This window comes from Chelonoidis abingdonii, chromosome 21, assembly GCF_003597395.2.
Source record: "Chelonoidis abingdonii isolate Lonesome George chromosome 21, CheloAbing_2.0, whole genome shotgun sequence".
Taxonomy (NCBI): Eukaryota; Metazoa; Chordata; order Testudines; family Testudinidae; genus Chelonoidis; species Chelonoidis abingdonii.
Window position 1 is genome coordinate 3,726,022 of NC_133789.1, and position 6,275 is coordinate 3,732,296.

The window sequence follows — 6,275 nt, forward strand, 5'->3', positions numbered from 1 at the left end:
CCAAACTAACCATTTTGTGTTGATTTTCCTGCAGAAAATTCTCCCAGAATTGATCTTGCCCCTCAGAAAAGACTAGATTTTTGGACAAAACCCCCCATTTTCTGATGGAAAAAATATTTCACTTGAAATTTTTCCACTGGCCCTGATAGCTAGAATTCACTGGTATCAGGTGGAATAGATGATACCAGAGAATTCTAGCTGCATGTGGAACAGATGCGGTTCCAACTTCCCCATTTAAACTTTGATTAAAACTTTCCATAGCTACACATCAAAGCCACCCGGGGGACTCAGAGTTATTTAAGATCCTTTCGTCTGAAGTCTTTAACGTCGAAGCTGGATGTCTTTTCTAAAAGATTTGCTCTCATTCCGCTGTGGCCTCGTTAGTGTCACTTACATGGCAGGGGAGAACAATTCTCCTCATCGCAGGAATTGCTGAGTGGGAATCTCTGGCTGGTGTTATGCAGGAGGTCAGACTAGATGGTCACAGTGGTCTCATCTGGCCTTAAACTCCCCCCAAAACCTACAAATCTCTGGACACACACTGTACATTACTATTTGCATTGCATTAGCAACTCGCAGCCCTAGTCACGGACCAGGAGCCCATTGTGCCAGGGGCTGTACAAACACAGAACAAAGAGACTATCTTTGGCCCCAAAGTGCTTCCACTCTGTACCTAAAGCCATTGGCTCAGTCTTCATTAGCTCTCAACATTGCTTTGCAGGTGGTGTCTTTGCTCTCTCCAGAATGCCGGGCTTAAAACCTAGGGCCCCCCAGCCAGTGTAAATCAGCGTGACTCCATTGAGTTTGTGGATTGCCACCAGCTGAGGTTCTGACCCAACAAGCCTAGGACTGTGCATTAGGTACAACTGAGAATGGGACAACTTTGGCCCCAGGGGATGCAGGAAGGACAGGAAGGGCCTTGGATGCTAACTTCTGATTTCAGGAGCCACCAGTTGCAGAGGGGAAGTGGGGAACATGCATGCAACCAGCCAGTTCCACACACGGGGGCATCTGGGCTGCGGACCTGAATGCCAGGATCAGCAACACCGAAGGGGACGTGCCCAGGTCATTCTGGAACGTGTTGGCTCTGCCAGCCATTGCACAAGCAAGCAGCTCACCCCCAGTCTCTATTCTAACCTATGCCCTGCCAGCTTCCCACTGTCCTGCTCGTTTAGCCTGCAGATCGATGGCCCTTGGGGAGAGAAGGCAAACCCCAGAGCTGGTCGCAGGCCAGAGTACAACCCCTCCCACTTGGGAGGCGCTGTCTGTAGAGATCCACAAAGCTACATCCTCCTCCTTCAAACTTCCCCCAAATTTGACACCTGCGAGGCTGCCGCTGAGCTGAGACGCCGCCTGCCACACTGACCAATGTTGTCACATTGTTTCCTCGTACTCCCCCATGGGTCTGTTTGCCTCCAGCAGGTGTCTCTTGCCTTGTACTTAGCTTCTAAGCTCCTGGGGACGACGACTGTCTTTTGTTTGGTGTTTGTACAGCCCCTAACACCCCATGGTCCTGGCCTGCCACTGCGGGCTACAGTAATGAAATAAGAAACAATGAGAGAACCAATTTGCCTGATAATGCATCCAACCAGAATGGCACTGCCTGCGAGTGTTCGGTCAACAGCAGAGCCCAGGGGCACTGACCCCCAGCATTTTATTTTTCCAACAAAAAATGACTTTTTTGGAAAAACCCTCCTTGAAAATCTTATGAAAATGGTTGTTTTCATTTACATTTTTCAAGTTTTCATTGGCAAAAACTTTAATTTTCAGTTTCTCATTTGTCAAAAGGGGTCCATTTGGGGTTGTTGGAATATAGGGGAAAAAAACTCATTTTGGGGGGTTTTTCAACCAAAAGCTGGAAAATTCAGTGAAAAGAGTCATGATTTTTTATTCTGTTGGGAAATAAAATCCATTTTCCAGCCAGCTCTTGAGAGCAAGATTCAGCAGCCACGCCGCTCATCTAAAAACCAAGGTTCGGAACGTGAGCTCCTGATGCTTGTTTTAATCCCTTGCTCTCATAGAATGCTTTTCAGCTGGCGATCTCAAAGCACTTCTCAGCCTTTATTGCATTTATCCTCATGCCACTCCTCTGAGATGGAGCCTCTGTTCCTCAGTTTCTCTGTCAGCCGAGGTCACCCAGGAAGTTTGTGGTAGAGCAGACTCAAACCAGTCTTTGCCCAGCGCACACATCACTCAGTTCATTCAACTCGGAGCTCCATCTGGTTTCAGCTTTGGCCTGGTCTTGGCTGGGACATGAGGTGTGTTTTTTGCCACGTTAGCAGCTAACAACATGTGGCAGCGTTCTAGCACGGATGTGGACGCGGGATTTGGTTTTAATACATATGAGCATGTCACTGGAGGAGCATTTTGTCTCAACTAGAGTTTGTGGCTCAGTTGTAACTATTCCCCCGCCCCCCACACACTCCCTGCACCATACCTTTTCATTTGTTTTCTGCAGAGGATCCGGGTGAACAGGGTTTGTGGTTACTAGATTCCCTGCCTGGGTAAATATTTTGCTGGAACTTGGCCACTTAAAGCGATTGGATCACCTCAAAATCCCAGCACCTGAGCCAGCCTAGCAGCCTGCAGTGATCTCAAAGGCTAAAACGCCCCCTGACTGGAATGGGGAACAGAGTTAGGTCAACACGGGGGGCTTTGGAAAATACCACCAAGTGCCTGAAACGCTGGCCCAGGGCTCAGTTAAAGGACATGCAAAATGAAAAGCAAAACTGAAGCTTTGCTGGATTTTGCATCTTGACCGTGGAGAAAACCAGCCTGGAAAAGTTTTCCTCCTGAACAATTGTGGGGTCTTTCTTCAGTTTGGTTAACATAAATCTATCACCCCTGCTAATGAACCGATTGCCTTTGTTAAATGTTTAGCACCACTGCCCCTGCCATTAAGGTATGAAAGGCTCCCTGCACCTGCTCAGAGAGCCCCCAGAAGGTGATCCGGAGGGAACCAGATTTGTCACTCTTAAGGTGGAAGCAGATCACTCGGTTTGGGCCCTCTTTACCCACCTAAAGGAAGCCAAATTAAAGGCACGAGCCTCACTGTTTAACACTCCTTTGTAAGCGACCCCCCGTAAGTGGCATCTCATGCTAGAGGTACCTAGATCAGTGGAATTCAGCACAAGGTATTAAACAAAAGACAGTGACAAAAAGAAAAGAGAGAATTGTGGCCGGCTGCTTGGAGAGTGGTAAAATCCGACCCTGCTGTTCAGTTCCACCCACTGCCAAATTTCAGGGGCTCCCATGGGGAAGGGCAGGGCCAGGGAAATAGCCCAGAGCCCAATTCAGCATCAATGGTCCTGGGACACAGCAGGTGCAAAAAGCTGCCAGCCAGGGTGCAAACGAGGGCACAAGGCATCCGGCAATGGTGAACCAAGTCCCTAGAGCAGCAGTTCAAACCCAGCCCGGCACCATCAGACCCAGAGTGGATGCCTACCCTGGCTGCTCAGCATTGGGGAGTCTCAGGCCAGTTCCTAGTCATGGGGCGTCTCCACCCTCGAGAGCTGAGTCACCCCTCTTGTTTGTGTCAGCACCGCAGCGGGACCTAGCAGCCGCGCTGGGGTTGGAGCCCCCTGGGTGTTGCACAGACACAGGGTCACGCAGCAGAGCATGGAATAGAGGCCAGGTCTCTTCTGTCCTCCAGATATGCCAGTGCTCTCACCACTGGACCATGCCACCTCCCACAGAGCTGCCAAGGGCTGAATGGCGTGAGAATGCTCCGCAGGGCCCAGCGCTCAGGCACTGTAGGGGAAACTGATTGTGCTGCCACCTCTGCTGTGCCTGGCTCTCAAAGTGCCTAAGTCTCCTGGGCAGGAAGCTGGTGCCAGCACCAAATCCGCTCTGCGCTGCAAAAGGAACTAGCACAGAACCTCTCCCCTTCCCCACCCCTGTCACTTTGCGGAAGGTTCCTGGCCTCCCCCACAGTCCGCCCCCACCTCGTGCTCCCCAGTGGACTCCGCTCTGCACAGCTCTGTGCCAGCTGTGGCTCTGCGCCTGACGCAGGTGGGAGCAGCAGCTTTGAGGCTCGTGACACAGAGCGCTGTGAGTCACCCGGGGCCCTCCGGAGACCTGCGTGGTGGCTGCTACTGCTGGGGCATGCTCTGGAGGGAAGGAGGCAGCTGCCTGCAGTGAGCCGGGCATGGGTCTGATCCAGCCGGGGTCTGGAAACGCAAGCTCACAGGATGGGGATGGAGCTGCTCCGCTAGGACACCTGGAGGCTGCTGGACGCAGCCAGACCTTGCGAGTCTCTCTCTGGCTCCAAGCAGGCCTAGGGAAGGCTGGCTGCTTTCTACACTGGCACTCCCACCATCGCAGCCTGGGGATGGGGGAGCCACCCCAAGCTACAAAGAGAGTGGGAGGATGTCACCAGCCCCTCAGGAGGCAAAAGCGAGAGGCAGCTGGAGTCTGTTCCCAGGGTCTTGCCAGCGGGATGGCTCCAAGCTGTGAAATATGGACAACCCCACTGCAGGGAGTGGGGATCGCTGGGGGCCCCTGAGGCTGTACGCTGGAGGGGGACCCTGGAGAGTAAGGGGGGCTAGCTGGGGCCCCCTAAAGAGATGCCCTAGAGAGCAAGCAGAGGGCTGCTGAGGTCTCCACAGTCAGTCCCAATCTAGCCCCTTATTCACATGGCCCCGTTCCTCATTCCCAACCGAGGACTGGGACAGGAAAACACGCAGTGACTGGCCTGGGGTGGGTCTAGCACAGGGGAAGGTGAGCCCGTTCTCTGGCTGGATCCACAGAACTGGTTCTGTGACCAGGCACTTGCCACCCCGACACTTCTGCAGCCCTTCTGGTGCCCCTGTATTGTAAGGGAGGGCTCCACATTAAAGAAAAAAAGCTAAGGCGGGGCATGATTCAAAGAAGGTTGAAACCCCCCTGGCTTGAAAGGAATCATCCAAAAATCACCCAAGATATTGACAGAGCCCAGCTGAGGGCCTCCCTCGACCTCTGGCGACCCCATGCCCGCCCACACATGTGACTTCCCACCAGCAAGGCTAGGGCACTGGAGCTAGGCTTAGGGTTCCTGTAGGTAGGGCTCCCCGCCCTAGGGTTAGGGTTCCTATGGGTAGGGCACATGGAGCTAGGGTTAGGGTTCCTATGGGTAGGGCTCCCCGCCCTAGGGTTAGGGTTCCTATGGGTAGGGCACATGGAGCTAGGGTTAGTGTTCCTAAGGGGAGGGCACTTGGAGCTAGTTTTAGGGTTCCTGTGGGTAGGGCTCCCCGCCCTAGGGTTAGGGTTCCTAAGGGTAGCGTATTTGGGGCTAGGGTTAGGGTTCCTATGGATTAGGGTTCCTATGGGTAGGGCACTTGGAGCTGGGTTTAGGGTTCCTATGGATAGGGCACCCCTATGGATAGGGTTCCTAGCACAGCCTGCAGCACAAAGGGATTTCGTGTCTCTGCCGGGGCCCACGCAGGAAGGGCCCGGGGCCCCCTGCTCCTTTCGTGGCCACAAGCACCTCGGCAGCCAGCTAGTTATGCTGCACAAAAGGCCCCCTTTAGGGGCTCATCCTGAGCCAGGATCAGAGAGCCAGAGGGTTACCAGGCTGACAGCCTGCGAATGGGGCTAGGATACATTTCCCTGCAGGCGCCCTGCTGCTCTCCCCTGGCACCAAGCAGGCAGCAGGGTGGGATCTCGCAGGGGGCTGGCGCACTCGAGTGGAAGGGACCGTAAGGTTGTTATGGCAACAGGTTCTTTTGTATTGTTCTGAAAGAGGATTGGAACTTTTTTTAACCACAGGAGGTTTTTCCGTGGTGAATTCGCTGTGGCAGGCGCTCAGCACGACCGGTTTCTGGCCACCCCAGATGCCATGGTTGGAAATTCCCCCTCCCGCTCCCTGCTGCTGCACTCCTCCCCAGCGGGCAGACACACACCCCAGCTCATGCCATACGAGAAGCGAACCTGGCACATGCAGGTAAGTAGCCTCAGGCTGCACAGCTCACCAAGCGGACAAACCACAAGCTCAGGGATGCCAGGGCTGGATATCAGGGTGCTGGTCAGAAGGTGAGGGTATCAGCAGAGCTGGTTGTGTCAGGGCAGGCTGGATATCGGTGCTGGGTCGGGAGTGAAGGTATCAGCAGAGCTGTGTGTCAAGAGCAGGCTGGATATCAAGGGTCAGTGCACATGAAAACAATCCCAACTATACATATACAATGATGGGTCTAATTAGCTGTACCACTCAAGAAAGCCTTGGAGTCACTGTGGATAGTTCGTTGAAAACATCCACTCATGTAGGTGCAGCAAAAACAAACAGCATGTGGAATCTCAAG